This window comes from Calypte anna, chromosome 3 (genome assembly GCF_003957555.1).
Source record: "Calypte anna isolate BGI_N300 chromosome 3, bCalAnn1_v1.p, whole genome shotgun sequence".
NCBI lineage: Eukaryota > Metazoa > Chordata > Aves > Apodiformes > Trochilidae > Calypte > Calypte anna.
Window position 1 is genome coordinate 113,812,814 of NC_044246.1, and position 18,939 is coordinate 113,831,752.

Sequence of the window (18,939 nt, forward strand, 5' to 3'; positions counted from 1 at the left end):
TTTCAAAGCTCAGGGAAGATTCTTTATGATTCAGACTTCCGGAGGGTTTTTTTTATATCTGTGTAATTTTATACAAGCACTCATTTGAAACCCAAAGAAATGACACCAAAGCCATTAAACCTCAGCCCCACCACTCGTTAAAAAAAAAAAAGAAAAGAGAAGCAGATGTTGGAGAGGAACCCAGGACCCTGGCAGCTGTACCCACCCATGTAATTCAGGTATGAATTAAAGTTATAATGATTGCCAATTAAAAAAAGTCACAAGATTTCTTGTGGTGTGGCTGGATGCCCCTCTCCCCTCCACAGCCAGCTGCTGAGCTGGCAGAATCATCCCAAAACATCCTACAAGAGGCCTGGTTTTATCACCAGAGGTGGGAGCTGCATTTTCCATGTCCATCTTGCTGCAAGGCAGACTGCTAACAAGTTCCTAATAATTACAATTCCACAAGATCTGTGCAGTCTCCTGTGTACTGAGGACAGTAACAAGGAGCAATACCAGCAAGGAGCTGCTGTTCTAATTTAGCCCTAACTGCCTATGCTCCAAGCTTCCAATTTTCAGGGCAATGAAAGAGAAAAATAAACAAATAGTCTTTTCAATTCACTCATTACTTGCATTTCTGAACTTTTAGGTGAGTTTCCTGGCCTTCCCTAAGTTCATGCATGCTGCTCACAGGGATATTCAGGCCATGCAAAGGCATACAGACTAAAATCAAGACAGAGATCAGTATAAAGTCTCCCCTGTGCATGATTTTAGACTTATTTCACTCATCACCTTAAGAGTTTTCTTTTGAGCTGGGTAGGTAATATCTTAAAAAGTTTCTCCTCCCATCTAAGAGGTGAAAATTTTTATTTCAGTCAGAACTGCCTGGTTACTCACCAGAAGTACTGAAGTCTGGAAACTGGACATCCCCCAGAGGACTGGAGGATTTATAAATCAACACATCAGTCCCAAAATGTAAAAGCTACAACTCAGTGCAAGGTGCCAAAAACAAAATGAGAGTTCCTTTAGGCAGTCTGCAACAGGCAATTATCTAAAAAATTTTTCACAAAGTTCTGCACATTCTTGCTGACTAACAATTCTGTTGCCAAGTCCAAGAGACTATAGGAGGAGGTTTTTTCCCTTTTTATCTAGCTCTAAGAATACTATCCAAAAAAAAGGGATACTTTTAAGTTAATTTCTTCCATAGATCTTTATGATTTTTTACATCCAGATGATAATATATTATCACACTAATCTGTTAGAGAAGTCTCTGTCCCATCCACCCAAGGACACTATTTGTTAAGCCAGTCTAACTCATGTTGAAATATGACATATCACTGAAAAAACAGCTAAATGTAGAGAAATAAGTTAACCAGGTGCCTCGAATTGCCAGAGAGTGGGTGTGAGCCCACCTGTGCCTGATTAGGACAGGCCCCTATTGGGCATGAGCAAGATCAGGGGGCCAATAAAGGTGGGACACACACCCACAGAAGAGACCTCAGCTCACTCTGATGCGAGGCATGGAGAGGCCAGCAGCTCGTCGAGCCTCTGGAGCAAGAAAGGCTCTTCCTGCTACACTTCTACCCTGGAAGCGCTGTGTGGTGGCTGGAGTCCTGGAAGAGACCAGCAGCTCCTCGAGCCTCAGGAGCAAGAATGGCTCTTCCCGCTACAGCTAAACTCCCCTGACTGAGGTTAGTCGTGTAATTTAAAGAACTGGAAGACATTCCAAAGTTACAGCACTAAGACTGCTGCAAGATCCTCTTGAGAACAAAACAAGACAGAGTCTTTGAGGGCATTTGGAGACCACGTACTAAACCTCTCCTTCAGTTTCCACCAAGTATCTAAATTATTTTTTAGGATGTAAGGGAGTACAAGTTCACTGCATGCATTGGTTATGAGTTCTCATCTGTATAGAATTATAAAATTACAGAATGGGTTGGAAGGGACCTTAAAGATCATCAGGATCCAACCTCCTGCACGGTCAGGGACACCTCCTACAGCCCAGGGTGCTCCAAGCCCCATCCCACCTGGACTAAACACTTCCAGGGAAGGGGCATCAACAACCCCCCTAGACAACCTATTCCAGTGTCTGACTATCCTCAGGGTGAAGAATTTTTCCTGTTATAATTTCCTATTATATTCCTATATTTCCTAACCTATATCTAGCCAAAATATATGGATCTTCCTAGATTGACTTTGAATTAAAGAAATCTGACTCTTATCCACCAGAGACAGCAGAACAAATGACATGTGCCTCTAGGAAGATGCTAGTTAGTGCCAGTTATCAAATGAAAAGGTAGCTTAAAAACTTTTTTTTTTTTTTTAAGTAGCATCTTGGGGGTGAGGAGAGGGACATGACCACCATGAGGGGTAAGATGCCACTCACTTGGAAAGCTCATAAAATCCTTTCATGATCTTAGCAAGCAAATGCATTAGGAGAATTTAAGAGAAGACCAAATATTATCCAAGCCTCCAACTCAGGTCTCTCCACTCTAGGAAATGACAATATTCTATTACTTAGAGTCATATAATTTCCTCCCTTGTCTCTTCACAGTAACATAAAGATCTTTTGATTACCATTCCTACAAAAAGGAGGGAACAAATATATTGAAGTAAAGAATCCCTCACCACATCAACACAGTCCTCTATATATTCCTATTCCAGAAGATTCTTCCTTCCCCTCCATCCACACACAAACCTTGCAAGCACAGCCCACCAGCTCTATTCCAAAACATGAGGAGGATGTTTTTACCTTGTCCCCTCTTGCTGCCTTTGGGGTGCTTGGACTATGGCAAGAGAAATATGATGCATAAATGAACTACCTGGATGAGTGGAAAGGGTTAGTGATGAGACCTGGTTCTATTTAAGGATTTGAAGAAGAAAAATAGAAGTGAGATAACTCAGTATCCTTCTTGAGACTTTCTTTAGAATCTGTATCAGAAAGTAAAACTTCTGAGCCATTCTCCCACTGTCCTCACATTTACAGCACATTTTCTTCAAGCTCCAGAAGTCAAATGATAGGAGGAGAAGTGGAAAAAGAAAAGCTGAGATATACAAAGTGAATGAATTCATCTTATAACCTGGAGACAATATCAAGCCCTTCACTTTACTGAACTCTGATTTGATAACTGGTTTTTTGTATATTAGAAGCTGTAAATAACAAACATCTGCTAATTTCAAAAGATTGCTCAGACTTTGGAATATAAAGCTCTTGGCAAAAAACTCTGCTAACCTGTAAAAGGGACTCTGGAGTGACTCTTACCTGATACAGACTGATCTGTCAGGAACCACCAAGAGCTGCCCAGAACATGAACTGCAGAAAGAAAACCAAACGGGTTTATGGGGAAAACTGGGCAGATTTGGGCAGAGGTAGAGAAGGGACTGAACTCAGTCCCTAAGATACAAAGTTGGAGCCCTGAGCCCAGTGTCTGCCACTTCTTCAAGGGCAAGATAAAGGCTGAGTTTCTGCAAGGAAGTTTTTTTTTTATTGTAAGCAGAGACTGGCTACTGGGCTAGCCTGACCCTCACTCTGATCCTGCAGGGATATTATGTTCTTAAATGGCCTGGGTACAATTTATGTACAGCCATTTCCACAAGCCAGAGAGTGTTAATATATTGTAAAACATGGGACATCAGGAAAGACTTGCTCTACATCTACAAGGAGAAAACTGACACCATAAGTCAAGCTCCAGTTGGCTGGGGGAGAAGGGGGAATGACACACACATGCAGATAAATGCATTAGATCACAGCCTCACAATTGCTTTCAAGCAGCCTATGAAGATTTACCTTTAATATTCTAAAAAGGTTTTTAGCTTTTTCAAATCCGAGACCTGAAAGTGCCCCATTTTTCACCAGCTGAAGCCCAACTCAGGCTAACAAAACAGTCTTTAAGTAGTTAGCAGGCTACAAACCTCACCATGATTTCCAGTCAGCATTACAGAGACTTGCAGAGTAACACTGTGTACCCATTAACTCCAAGTCCATGATTTGGCCAGAATTTGTTTTGCTGCATTACAGCCAAATCACTTTTTGTGTCTGTCTTCCTCCTACGTGGGATGGCCTTAGCAGAACAGGATGCCAATGCTGAAAGCACTGACTGTCTCTGACTTTACCATCTTTGATTAAGAAGGCCCTTTTATTGCAGGATCACTTAAGACTTTACAGATAACTGTTGCTGCATTGAGATGAAGTTACTGGCAGGAAAAGCCTCCAGCAGCTCAGGGAAGAGCAACCAGAATATTAAGACTCTCCAAGTGAGCTGTTCTCTAAGTCCAGCACAGAAATTATTTTCCTAATACCGATTTTTTTTTTATTGCTGTCAACTGTTTCCTTATTTCCTTCTACAGTATTCCTCGTTTCCTTACAAGAAACTTCCACATCAGGTTTGTGGAAGTGGATGGGTTATTATTAAAGCTTTCAGTTTAAAAGCCCTTGCTCTTTCCTAGCACTGTAAAAAGCCTCTCACAACTCACCTCTCCATTTTTTTACTGTTGTATTTTCACCTTCTGCTTTAGCCTCACAACATCTTGTTTACACCCCAGTTCCTATCCCAAATTTCCATCCCATTTTTGTCTGCCAAAGTCAGGAAGAGAAAATGGGGGCTACAGCTGGTCAGAAACTGCCTTTATGTTTAATGATTAACAGTAATCAAAGACTGCAAGTCTGGATAAGTCTGTATGTCTGCTCCTACAACCATATTTTTGAGGGACCAGCTATATAACAGCATCAAGAACCAGGGGTTTCACTGCAACAGGCAAAAAAAAAATTCATATTTTCTCAAGGCTGGCAACATAACTTTTCCATTTCACTTTACATCTAGCAGCCTCTGTTATAAATACAGATAAATAAGTACTCAAGCACAGACCCTATGAGAGGAGGCTGACGGAGCTGGGGGTGTTGAGGCTGGAGAAGAGGAGGCTCAGGGGAGACCTCATCACTCTCTCCAACTCCCTGAAAGGAGGTTGGAGCCAGGGGGGGGTTGGGCTCTTTTCCCAGGCAACTCTCAGCAAGACAAGAGGGCAGGGTCTCAAGTTGTGCCAGGGGAGGTTTAGGTTGGAGATGAGAAAGAATTTCTTTCTGGAGAGGGTGATCAGGCATTGGAATGGGCTGCCCAGGGAAGGAGTGGATTCTCCGTGTCTGGAGATCTTTCCAAAGAGCCTGGATGTGGCACTGAGTGCCATGGGCTGGGAACTGCAGCAGGAGTGGATCAAGGGTTGGACTTGATGATCTCTGAGGTCCCTTCCAACCCAGCCCATTCTATGATTCTATGAAATAGCAGCTACCACTTAACTTCTCTTTACCTTCTGATATTTCTACTGTCTTACCTTGTTTTTATTTCTAAATGGATGTTTCAATACATACAAACTTCCCCAGTTTATTGCATCAGCCACCAACTTCTGCTCTGATTCAGCTACGTGCAAACGTTTTTCGAGTGGAAATTAAAACCCAATCTCTGATGTGGGACATAAGGTCCCAAAGATGTAACTAGAAACATTTCTAGTTTCTTGGAGGGTTTAGGTTAGATATTAGAAAGAATTTCTTCACGGAGAGGGTGATCAGGCTATGGAATGGGCTGCCCGGTGAGGTGGTAGATTCTCCATCCCTGGAGACATTTAAAAAAAGACTGGATGTGGCACTCAGTGCCATGGTCTAGCAACTGCTCCGGTGGGTCAAGGGTTGGACTAGATGATCTCTGAGGTCCCTTCCAACCCGGCTAATTCTATGATTCTATGATTCTATGATTTCTTCCTTCCAGTTTTACAGACCTGAACAGCAACACCACTTTGCATTCACAGAAAGGTTTCCCCCTTAATCAGAAAAAAAAAAAAAAAAATCAAGTATTTTCTAATGTATTAAACAGAGCTTAAAAATCTGAAAGCCTGGGAAAGGTACTGCTTTGTCATTTCCAGCAGCAGAATGCTGGAAGGTAAAGCAATTTATCACAGCATCACCAAGGAACACAACCAGCACCAAATGAATGACCTGACAATGGAGGATTCAAGGGAAAGTGACAAAATGTTGGGACCTCACTTTTCGCCCCGATTTACAGCACAGCACATTCAGCCACAGAGTGCTGGTAAATCAACCCCCCCGAGGCATTTGTTTTAAGGCAGGACAGAATTTTTCAAGTACATTCTGGAGCATGACTTTCCTTTTTTTTTTCCTTCCCTGGGAAAGAGAAAGGCCCTGCAGCATCTTCTGCTGAAACACAGACACAGCTTCCAGCAGAGGAGAAGCACTGTGCTGGGATTAAATACCTGGGGTTTGATATTGTTGCAGATATTATCAGCTTCATCCCAAACTGCTGCTTTGCTTCCTCACTGTAAATGTTTATGCAGGGCCCCAGAAGGTAGAGCAATAAGCAAACAGTTAATTACCAAAGGATTTAAGGTGCTCTTCATAGCTGAGACTCATCTGTCGCCATCCCATCAATTTGACTAAAATAAACTCAATAAAAAATCTAAATTAGGGGAGTATTCCTTGTCTATTCCTATTCAGTCTTCATTACAACTGCTCTAATGCTTCTTCAACTCCTTTGGTCCAGGAACAGAAAAAGAAAGTGTGAAAGACTTTTGATTTCAACCCCAGGAACATGGAGCTGCTCTGTCTGCCTCCTTAATTTGGGGAATTTTAACAGTGACCAAACCACTTGCCTGTGAGCCAGAGACACTCTACATTAAAATAAAAAAACATAAAAATATCTGGTGTTAAAAGTCCTTCAGAGAAAAAAAAAATAATAAAATTAATTCAATCTGCATTCCATGCTAAAGCTTAGCACATTTCTTTCACCTTGATTACCAAGCCCAGGTTGGGTTCACCACAAATATGCTAGAAAAATATCTGTATTCCCATCAGGTTTCATAAGAAAAGATTAAAACTAGATTTTTTAATTAAATTTTTAACTTACTTTAAAAAAAAAGTTTTGTTCAATTTTTTTATAAGTTATTCAAAGGCAAAATAAAATGTTATTTTAAATTACAAGTCATACATGGTGTGATTCTGGGGGGGTGCTCTACACAGGGAGAGGAGTTGGATGTGATGATCCTGATGGGTCCCTTCCAACTCAGGCAGATTCTAAGACTCTAAAATAATTTGCTGCATTAAATATTGCTGCCTTTTGGGGAAGAGAAATAAATCCAACTGCTGAAAGGTACAGCAGAAGCACCTGGAAGGAGAGTCCCAAGTACTAAACCACATGATAAGGAATATTTTTGTTCACTTGAGTTTATTCATCCAATTGGAAACAATGACTTGTTTATTCAGAAGCTGAATAACCAATTGGGAGTTTCAAAATAAATAAATTTGAAAAGGAAAAACAAAATGGAATAAAAAGACCCCACACACAAAAGCAAACAGCAGGAAAGCTTATTTTCCTCTCCTGATCTGTGAATAATAAAAGGTAGGAGAATAAGATCTGCCAGCTCTCAAACCTTGAAGGACATGGTATCCAAAACCAGCTCAGTTCATTAACTGCAGATAATGCATTCATTGTTTAATGAATCAGTTTTAACATGTAAAACATTTATGAGATGGTTTTGTCATCTTTTTATTAAAAAAAAAAAAAAAAAAAAGTCTTTTTAAGATAGCTACATTTCAACACAGATCTCAAACTGCTGAGCTTTTCTTATATTCAGTCCCAACCCTCATCCCTCCAGAGCTCATTTGCTGTTTTTAGAAAATGTACATGTTAAAAAGAATTTAAATGAGGATTTGTTGACTTATGTACCTGCTTAAGGACAGGTTCCTGCCCACTTAACCCTACCAGTTAAGCATTCCCCCTCCTGCCCAAAGAAAGAAATTAAGAAATTAATTTAAGAGCTATACTTGTTTGCAAATAAACATGCTTCAAATAGTTACCAGCCAATGAAAATCAACCTGTCTTTAGGAAAATAATGAAAGTACAATCCCAAAACAAGATTAAAATCAATGATTTAAATCAAAGCTTCCCTCTTGCTGATGTAAATCAAAGTAATTTAAATCACCAGTTTTGATCAATTCACTCATTTGCATAACCCTGATCGTTTATCCCTTAAAATGCCATCTTGGGGCCAAAGTTAGTTGGATATTTCTCTTAAGTCTCAATTCACCCAGCATAAATAAAGCTTTTGTGTTCTCATTTTAAAAATTATAGACTTTGCTGTCAATTAATACATTTCCACTCCTGATATCTGTTCAGATTCAGGATGCTGAAAGGGTTTAAAAGAGAAACAAATCCCCAGCCTGCAGAAATCCCAAGTCAAAGCAGAAATACATCCCAGCTGCCAGGGGTTCTGTAAATGTCCTTATTATCCCCAAACAAGCAAACCTGCTGATGAGACAAACAAGTGTTTACAAGACCCCCTCAGCCCATCAATTATCTGTAATCCAGTTGGGGAGCTGGGGGGCTATTGATCTGCACTGGGAAGTTTTCACAGCCTGCTGGTTTACTGCATTGATCACTGGACCAAAGCTGGGATTACCAAAGTGGAGAAGCTCCTTCATTAAAGGAAAAACTGCCTTTTCCAAAGGCAATAAAAATGTTAGGAAGAACCTACCAATCTCTGTGCTTGAGGAAGCTGGATTCTCATTCTAGTTTTCTCTGGCTTGCTTCAGTGCTTCCAAACCAAACCACTTCTGATGTGCTTACATTTTCCCTTTTTTAGTAACTTTTGCCTGGTTTTCTCCATGGATTCAGTGGAGAAATAACTTCCAGGTGATTCTGATACTGTCCAAATCCTTTTTGTAAGCCATCCTTCAATATACAAACACCTCTCCCATGGTTTTACCTTCCCTGCAGTTCAAGGTGCAATGAAAAGAAATGGAGAAACTGGAAGGAGACTGGAAGAAAACTTCAGACATCAGGATCTGGGGACAGAGTGGTTGGAGAACAGCCAGGCAGAAAGGGACCTGGGAGTCTGGATTGCCAGGAAGCTGAACAGGAGACAGCAGTGTGCCCAGGTGGCCAAGAAGGCCAATGGCATCCTGGGCTGTGTCAGGAACAGTGTGGCCAGCAGGTCCAGGGAAGGGATTCTGCTCCTGTGCTCAGCCCTGGGGAGGCCACAGCTTGAGTCCTGTGTCCAGTTCTGGGCCCCTCAGCCCCTCAGGAAGGAGATTGAGGTGCTGGAGCAGGTCCAGAGAAGAGCAAGGAGGCTGTGAAGGGATCCAGCAGAATTGCTGTGAGGAAGGGCTGAGGGAGCTGGGGGTGTTGGGGCTGGAGAAGAGGAGGCTCAGGGGAGACCTCATCACTCTCTCCAACTCCCTGAAAGGAGGTTGGAGCCAGGGGGGGGTTGGGCTCTTTTCCCAGGCAACTCTCAGCAAGACAAGAGGGCAGGGTCTCAAGTTGTGCCAGGGGAGGTTTAGGTTGGAGATGAGAAAGAATTTCTTTCTGGAGAGGGTGATCAGGCATTGGAATGGGCTGCCCAGGGAAGTAGTGGATTCTCCGTGTCTGGAGATCTTTCCAAAGAGCCTGGATGTGGCACTGAGTGCCATGGGCTGGGAACCACGGGGGGAGTGGATCAAGGGTTGGACTTGATGATCTCTGAGGTCCCTTCCAACCCAGCCCATTCTAGGATTCTATGATCTTACAAACTCAAGTGAAGCAAAGTTAAGCCCACTGGGACAGCACAGGAACCTGCTGGCAAGAATTCAGCCAGCACAAAGTTTTATGCAAACTACAACCCTCAAAAATGGGGACTAAACATTGAGTGCTTTTCCCTTTTTTAATGGTGCAAAAATGCAAAATGGTCCAAAAAATGTAAAAGCAAGAGTAGCAAGTAGGTTTGTTTTGTAAATGCAAACACTTCAAGGCAACAGCACAAACCTCTTATGTGTATTCCATGTACACCATGTATCTCCGTGCCAATTTTGATCCAATTTACAACACTTTCTCTTTTTTGAAGTATTACAGTCCTTGAAACAGTGCTACGATTCCTCATGCTAAATTAGCACGCTGAAAAGTTCTTGGTTAGAAAACTCAGAGCCCCATCTGTGAGAGCTTTTCCACTCAGGAGATTCCAAGTGGATTTAGCAGGATTACTGGCATACTTCAGCACGTTCAGGATCAGAGCTTGAATGGTATCTCCAACCCACACACACATAAAAAAATGTAAAGGGAAAAGGAATCTGTTCCTAAGAAAACTGAGAAGGTATCAATCCCATGTAGGTTTATGCTTTTGACTTCAAGCTAAGAGGGAAGAATGAAAACCAAATATTCTACATTTTAGCAAACGAGTTTTACCAAAATCCATATATTTATCACATCTTTATTATTATTAATATATAAACCATGCAATAGGAAAAAGCAAGCTTTTCATATGACAACACCTGGATCATACTAAAGGCATTTCTTTGTTCCAAGGGAGAAAAAAAAAGAGAAACTGTAAATACTAAATTATTATGCTGAGTCCTAGTATCTCCTAGTGGGAAAAATAAAAAAGACAACAAAGAAAACCCCACCTACTCAAAATCCCTACATGGACTAAACCTCCATTTTTCTCCTTTTTAAGAAGTGGATGGATCTTAACACATTTCAGGAGTGCAAACACTCCAGACTTAAGGAAAAGTTAATATCCCATAAGAAAAGAAAAAGCCATTACATCTGCCTACAGACTCCTACCTCAACATCTCAGAAATTCACTCCCCAACAGACTCAGGAAACTTCAGTTGCCATAAACTGATGTCCAAATTTGTTTCCTTTTTTTCTTTTTTTCTAATTAATTCCTCACCATTTCTTTTTAACTACTGCACAAAAGTTGCATTGGTTGAGAATGCTCCTGTTGCACACTGAGCTCCAAGGTGACTCCTGTCTTGCCTTCAGCAGAGTTTAAACCATTTCTTCTTCTATATGTTAATAAATATTTATCTACAGAATCCCAGAATGGTTTGGGTTGGAAGGGACCTTAAAGCTCATCCCGTTCCAACCCCCTGCATGGGCAGGGACACCTCCCCCAGCCCAGGGTGCTCCAAGCCCCATCCAACCTGGGCTCAAATTCAAGAATTTCTTCCTCATCTCCAACCTCACTCTCCCCTCTTCCAGTTTTAACCCATTTCCCTTGTCCTCTCCCTACCCCCCCATGTCCAAAGCCCTCCCCCAGCTTTCTTTTTCCCCCTTCAGATATTGGAAGGTTGCTCTGAGCTCACCTGGGAGCCTCCTCTTCTCCAGGCTGAACAACCCCAATCCTTCAGCCTGGCTTCCCAGGGAGGTGAATATTACATACATACATAACACACATACATACATTACATACATAAAGGAGAGGCTGAGATTATTGGAAATGCTTCACTGGGACAAGAGGAGGCTGAGAGGAGACCTCACTGTTCTCTACAGGTCCCTGCAAGAAGATTGTGGAGAGGTGGGTGCTGAGCTCTCAAGTGAACTATGACAGGTTCAGAGGCAAGGAAGTTGCACCAGGGGAGGTTTAGACCAGATCTGAGGAAGAATTTCTTTACTGAGTCAGGTGCTGGAAATGCTGCCCAGGGAGCTGGTGGAGTTCCCATCCCTGGATTTAAAAACTGCATAAATGAGGGATTTCAGGACATGCTCCAGTGGGTGATACAGGTATTGATTACTTTTTTTTTTTATTATTTTGAGGGTGTGACTGTATGATGTTGACACTGGAATCAGTGACCTCAGAGGTTTTTTCCAATTGTGACAATTCTGTAATTCCAATTTTAGTGTTTCCAGGCTGCAGCTCTGCCACCCACTCTGGCCTCCCAGCTTTGTCAGGAGCAGGACAAGCTGCTGCCATCTTAATGTCTCACGTAAGCTTGAACGCAGGATTTAGCAGAAGTAGATGCTCTATGTTTAACTTGCATTTAAAGCTTTTAAAAGTTAAAAGAGTATTCTGAATGATGCCAGGGCAAGCATTATCTACAAAGATAAACGAGCTCAAAATAGCCAGAAGAGAGCTGGTACACTGAGCACCCTGCATTGAATGTATATCCAGCCTTTAACAGGAGCAACTTCAGCAGTTCCTTCCCAAACATCTTCCAGAGGCTCATCCTATAAACACAGGGACAGGCACAACAAAAAGCCAAATCAGACCCATTTAAACCACTGAAGAACTTCACTGAGGCATTATGTAAAGAGAGGAGCTCACTGGTAGAACATGCTGCTTCTTAAGACATTTTGTTTCTGGAGCCAGAGAGCAGGTCAGGAACACACAACCTCAGGTGTAGGGTTTTTCTCCACCAAGGGAAAATCCCCACACTTTTAGGCTGGAGCAGCTCTGCTCTGGAGCCAGGCTGAGAGAGCTGGGGGTGTTGAGGCTGGAGAAGAGGAGGCTGCAATGGGGAGACCTTAGAGCACCTTCCAGTGCCTGAAGGGGCTCCAGGAAAGCTGGGGAGGGATTTGGGACAAGGGCCTGGAGGGATGGGATGAGGGGGAAGTGTTTCCAGCTGAAAGAGGAGGGATTGATGTGAAATCTAAGGAAAAAAATCTTTGCTGTGAGAGTGGGGAGACATTGGTCCAGTCTGCCCAGAGAAGCTGTGGCTGCCCCATCCCTGGCAGTGTCTCAGCCCAGGTTGGATGGGGCTTGGAGCACCTGGGCTGGGGGAGGTGTCCCTGACCATGGCAGGGGGGTTGGAACTGGGTGATCTTTAGGGTGTTCCAACCCAAGCCATCTGATTTTGTGAGTGAACTCAAATCTGGACAATCCTTAGAATGTGAGAGCCTCTAACAGGAGCCATCAGAGCTCCAGGACAGCATCACTTCTTCCCGTGTCCTCTTGTCCCCCTGAAAGGCTGATCACAGATGAGCTGCCACATTTGGGGTACAAGGTCATGGGACACCACATCCATCACAGTGCTTGCACAAGAGATCCCCAGCCAGTAAGAGGAGGATGGGTGGGAACACATCCTGTCAATCTTGCATTCAGTTCCAGGGCATTGGCCAGGGCTGGGTCTGCTGGGACACGTCCCCTTGATGTGACAAACACAGCTGCAACACTCACAAGCAAAGGTGCATCTGCATCACTGCAGAGTCATGCAGATTAAAAATAAAAGCTTTAAAATTGCTTTCCTCTTTAAAATAATTTAAATTAGCCAAATGAGTAAGATGCATATTTTGAAGGAAAAAAAAAATGTTCCAAGAGAAAAAAGAATGTCAAGCAATGAACTGGTGGAAGTCACTTGGTAAGCACTGGGAACTAGTGTCTGATTAGGTGCCAACCCATCTTTCAAGCAGTATCCTTGCCTGCAAGTACAGAAGAACAAACATTTTCTTTCTACTTTGCTTATTTAGTTCAGTTCAATGACTGTTGCTTTCAAAGTTGAGAAATCAGCTGAGAATTCAGAAAGGAGGAAAAACAGTTTCTTGCTTTTAAATGAGGAATAAAAATAAGGTAAGCTGGTGAGCTCTGTCAGCTTTATGATTCTGAAGGGCAAAGTAACCAGGAATTAAAGTGAAATTTACCTTATCTAGACAAGAATCACTGTGTTTAATGAGTGTATTAGAAAAAAAAACCACAGTATTTTTGACGTTAAGTGTAACACAGCATTAATGTCAACTAAAACTGCAGTTTAAATTGAATTCCAGTTTCCATCCAAATGTAGCTTGACATGATTTGTACATAAGAATCAGCTGGGAAATATGAAGAGAATTAACCATTTCTTAATTCAGCATGTAGTAAATGTCTAGGAAATAATGTCATTGCTTCTATTAACTCTTGGCACTTGTGAGAAAACCATGAAGTTACCAGCAGAGCCTAAGCAAGAAATCTGCAAAACAAAACTAATGATCAGTTATTCCAACCAAAGTTTCCTGCCTGCTATTTAAACCTCTTTGATTGAAATAGATCCCCAGGCTGCAGTGTTAACTTTGGGGATGGACACACACCACCCACCCCCCTCTGAGGCCATCTTTAGGTTAATACAACACCTATGGGATGCATCTATAGGAGATAAGGGGACTTCTGGGATGTAGCTAATGGCTCTTTTACTGGGAGGCAGTCCTCTTCCTGCCCAAAAGCAGCTAAGGGAAGGGGAGCAAAGAATATTCTGGGATAAGCCAAGGGGAAGTCCACAGGCCTTCAGGTGGGTTAGGAAAAGCAAAGACAAGCAAGCAGTTTCCTTAGGTTCCTCATCCAGGTGACAGGGACAGAAGTTCTCTGTGAGCAATCTGAATCAGGAGCCTAATTGCAGATGCTGAGAGCTGCTCCCTGGAAAAACTTCTGGTTTTTAAGAGCCCAAAGTCAGTCTTGTGGACACCTAAGAATAAGCCAACTGGCATTGCCACCACTGAGCTTGTACAAGCAGGAGCCAAGGGGCAACACTGAAGTCCACGGTCACACCTGTACCTCCAGCTAAGCTCCTGTTGCCTGAGATTCTGCCTGATTTAAAGTCTCAGAGCTTGGGGATATTTGCACCAAAAGGCACTCCTACACTTTCCACAGTGAAGCCAGGCCTAAAGACATTGTCTGCCACATCCAACAACATGATTCTGGCCCAAGCTTTTCTTTGGTGAACTTTCCAGACTTGATGGGGGAAAAAAAAAAACCACCATTGGATAAACAACAGCATTTTTGTAGTACAAAGAGACAAAAAACCTGCTAAACATTCCAGTAAAAAAATGCACTCAAGCTCTAGGAAGAAGCATGCAAAGAAAAACCAAGTATTTTCTCCACCTTCTAAAATTGCAAACTCAAAGGTGCTGGGACTGTCAGTTTTGTATCTCAGGGGATACAAAGGAAATGTTTAAACAGGTGTAGTGAGTTATTTATGAACTTTTAAACTGAGCTTTGAGCAAGTCCACACCAATGCAGGAAGCAGCAAAAGCAATGTCAGAACTTTTAGGTAAAGATTTACTCACTGAGAAGTAGTAAAGAAAAGGTTTTTAAGTCCAAAGGAGGAAGATATTTCCCATCAGACCTACTCAAGACACTGAGATAAGCTGTCGTCACAAACCCTGTGTGCCAAATCCATCCAGCAACCACATTGGCAAAAAGAAAATGGACGAACAACCAACTTGAACTTTGGCCAAACAGCTGTTTCAGAGAGTTTTCCTTTAGAACCAGGCCCCAGCACTGTGCAACCTTGCAATCCACAACTGAGCAAATACAAAGCACAGATCCCACTGCCTGCCCCAGGTAAATATTGCAGCAGCCTGTTGCAAGAACCACGTTTGCTGGCAGCAGGATTTGGACTCTGCCATCCCAGCAGGACCAGCAGGACCAGGAGCAGAGGTACTGGAGGTACTGGAGGTCCTGGAAGTCCTGGAGCAGAGCCCAGTGGCTGCCAAGGGAAGCCGTGCAGCACGTGGATGGTATTTTCAGGGATGTTTCCCAATGGCTTTGCCTACACATCCAGGAGGGATTAAACCACACCTCAGAGCACTTGAAATAAATCTGTAGGACTCAAGTGTCACTGTGCCTCATGCTGTTTCATCTTCAATTAGTTCCCTATTAGCTTCAACTTGTCTCTCCACTTGGAAGAACTCTCCTGAGCAAGGTGACACCCATGGTCTGACCTCTAACCACCACCAGGAATGTCCCTGACTAAGCCTGGTTGTAATTTTCCTCCTTGTAAATTACATGCATAAACAAACAGAAATTCTGCATACTTGCTAATGCAGGGGTATGTATATAAATATATGAAAAAAGCCACCACCACTTGTGCTCCAAATCTAAAAGCTTCTCCCAACCGTTCAATAAACCTGACAACCAGAGCCAGACACACTTTGTTTTTATAAAGTCTGCAACTAAACTTTAAAATAAATAATAAAAAAAGGTCATAATTCATCATCCTGACATCAAATCAGCAGATTGGGATTTCAGTATATCAAAGTGATGGATACAGACTTGTTTTAAGTACAATTTAGTCTGCATTATACCAGAGCATTTGTTGTTGCTTTTAAGACTGTTTCCTTTCTAAGATATTCCAAATAAAAGCAACATTCTTATCTTCCCTCAGCTGCCTGGATCTGAATCCACTGTTCAGCAAATAGAAAAAAACCTGTCTCCCAAAAAACCATGACAAGGGAAGCAATAGGACACCGTGTGCTAGAAAACACAATTTCTTGGTTTTCCTTATTTTCTCTTGCTTTCCAGGTGATCAAATAACCACTCTTAGATGGATCAGGATCTAAGTCCCTCTCAAGAGGTGAATCCTTCCTAATAACCCCCCAACCATGCCACAGACTCCATTCACTGGTTATCATCTCTGCTTTTTCACTTTGCCACAGTCCCCAGCACTATTCCCCCAGGGCCCCACTGCCTGCGACTATGCAGAACCATGTCCAGTGCTCCCAGTATCCTCTGTCCAGCTTCCATCTGCTCAGACCAACCTCTACCCCTGCTCTTGATGCAATGCCTGCCCATCCCTCTCTGCTTTTGATGGGTTTGACATGAAAAACAGATGCTGGTTTCCCCGTAAATGAAAAACTCTGATCTTGTATCACATATTACTGCACCAACAAATATACATTTTGAATTATATACATTTTTCCATCACCAGAGGACACTGAAAACTACTAATCCTCCTTAAAACCCCAGATGCACATGAACTTTTGCAGACAGTCCAATGCTGCAGACAACGAGGTCAGTTCAGCACCCAACCATTTCCCTTCACCTAAGCACATCACACTTTTTCACCTTAAAAGCCCAACATTTTTGAAACATCTCCATGGCCACCTTGTATGCCACCAGCACGGATGCACTGAAGTGGCAGGGTCATAAAATCACTCACCTTTTCAGTAAAACATTTCCTTAATTAAAATTATTGATAAGAAAACCCCTGCATCCCTCCAGCTTGTGCTTCTCAGGCAATGTCAGCAAGCACAGACAGCACTCCAGACCATGCCCCTAAGTCCAGTCCATAACATCTCATTTTGCTACAGTTATTTCAGGGCCACCCTCTAATACTTAATAGAACACCAACAGTCAGCAAGTCACTAACACCAATACAGAAACCTCCTGTTTGATACAGATTTAAACAAGACCTCCCTGGGTTTTGATCTGTGTTGTAAATGGTGCTTTGTAAGCACAAGTGGTAATCAATTGGGAAAAGAGGAGAAAGTGTAGAATTAATTATCATTTATATCCCTTTCCTTTGCTCCCCCTTTTCTTTTTCTTTTTGCTCCCTTTTCTTTGAGCCTACTTGTGCAAGGAGTCAAGCCACCAGGAGGTGGAAAACCCCAGGAGAAAGGAGAGAGGATGAGGGGTTGCTGGTAGAAAACAAGTACATGAAGTAAGACTGTGTTGGGGCTTGATCTGTTTCAGCAAGGGCCCCCATCTTAGAGGTTGCTCTTATCACTTGCAGCAAAACTAAAAAAAAAAACCTCTTTTTGTGTTACAAGGGTACAGGAAGCTATTTTCAGGAACAGGATTATACACGTTTCAAATTAAAATAAAACAAACCCTCACTAACAAACTAAGTAATTGTAACAACCTTGGGTCTGACCATACCCCTCCTGTGAGAATGCCATTGTATATTCTTCATAATAATTACATATTAATTACATAATAATTACAAATAGGACTGGTTTTCTCATCTGCATAGGCTGGGAAATCCCCATCATTTACACTGGGTTGACTTTTCCTTAGGATGGAAGCTCCTACAGGAGTTCCCTGGTAGGAGTTTGTGAATGCAGCTGAGCAACAGATCCAAAATTGAGCAATTTGAGGCCCTAATTCCACTGAGCAAGAAAGGATGGAAGTACCCAAGGTAATGTAACCATATTCACACAAATAATCTTAGCCTGTGTCCTGACACTAATACAAGAACACAGTTTTATGGAGCTTGAAATCTTCCCCTGGAGAACCAGCTTTGCAAGAGCAGACTGGAAGAAAACACACTGTGTAGAAAAGAATGCTTGTGGCTTTCTTTGCTGTTTTAACAAAGCAGAATAATCTTGGAGATGTAGCAGCTCTTCAGCTTTTGGCTTTCCCTCCCCCATTTTACCAGTCTTTCCATCAGTGTTTTAAAGTTCCAGCACACCAAGGAGTAAGCCATACCAATGGCTGCACACACAGATCCCACCAAGAGCAAAAGCAGCAGCTCCTGTAAAAGCTGAGAACACCACCTTCAACAACCTGGAGACAGAGGACTGGTCAAAAGTGGAAGAAAAACCAAAGAACTGGCATGTAGAAATCTCAAAGAGGTGCCTCAATCCAAGCAACCACAGCCCTTCAGCAACCATGCAATTACAGGTTCTTCAGCTGCCCTCTGGAAGTGGGAACATCAGGATTCAGGTCTGCAAGCTGCCAACATGAGATCTGAAGTCCTGGTAGAACTTGAGGTCAGTCATATGGAGATTCTCAAAAGCTGACACCTTAAAAACACACCCCCAAAATTTGGTAAAATATGCAAATATGGATGGCTTGCTTCTTTATGTAGCAAGGTGGGAATAGAGGACAAGAGGAAGCTCATCAGAGGAGAAATATGACTGAATATAAGGGATTTATCAGGAGCCTGTTACCTGTCTTGTTCTTTGTGACAACCACACAGGAGAGCCAACCCATGCCTGAAACCACCTGTAATTGGGAGACTGTGATCTGTCACAGAAGGTAAAATGTCTCTAGAAGTGTTTTCAGGTCTAAGTCTTATGAAATGAAAGGCAGTCCAAGGCAGCCCTTTGGCACACCTAGTGGGAAATCCAGGTTATGTGGAACACAGACACTGAAAAATTAAAAAAAAGGGCAAAACTCCTCAGTATGAAGCCCAGTACAGAAGATTTCAGATAAGTACAGCACCCAGGAGATAGTCTCCTTTTCTTAAGAGGAAAGAGAAGAAAACTGAGAATCAAAGCACCATAAATCACTGGAATACAGCCCTGGTTTTCCACATCTCAGGTCTAACTGCATGATGTAAAGGCTGCTTGCCCTTGTTAGTACAAAAACTCCTGCAGAAAGTGTATGGATGCAATGCATATGTTCCACAAACCCCAAGTTTACAGAAGAAAAGAGAATTTGCTTTGATCTCAAGTTGCCCCATAAATTTTTAATAACAGCTGTAAACCAGAAATCTTTGGATAGTAATCATCAGCA

The 18,939-nt window shown here is 42.4% G+C and overlaps 1 protein-coding gene across 16 annotated transcripts in view; it reads right to left on the bottom strand.

Annotated features, from left to right (window-relative positions):
- The window catches only part of HMBOX1 (homeobox containing 1), a 123,882-nt gene that overhangs the window by 88,211 nt on the left and 16,732 nt on the right, over positions 1-18,939 (bottom strand). The window contains exon 2 of one of the 16 annotated variants that reach the window (XM_030447364.1): positions 3,242-3,292. The exons of 14 other annotated variants lie outside the window; for them this stretch is intronic. The gene's annotated coding sequence lies outside the window, so the exon portion shown is untranslated. Of the gene's footprint in view, positions 1-3,241; positions 3,293-14,824; positions 14,877-18,939 lie in introns of those variants that run through there. One more of the 16 variants, XM_030447366.1, reaches the window with a different exon arrangement.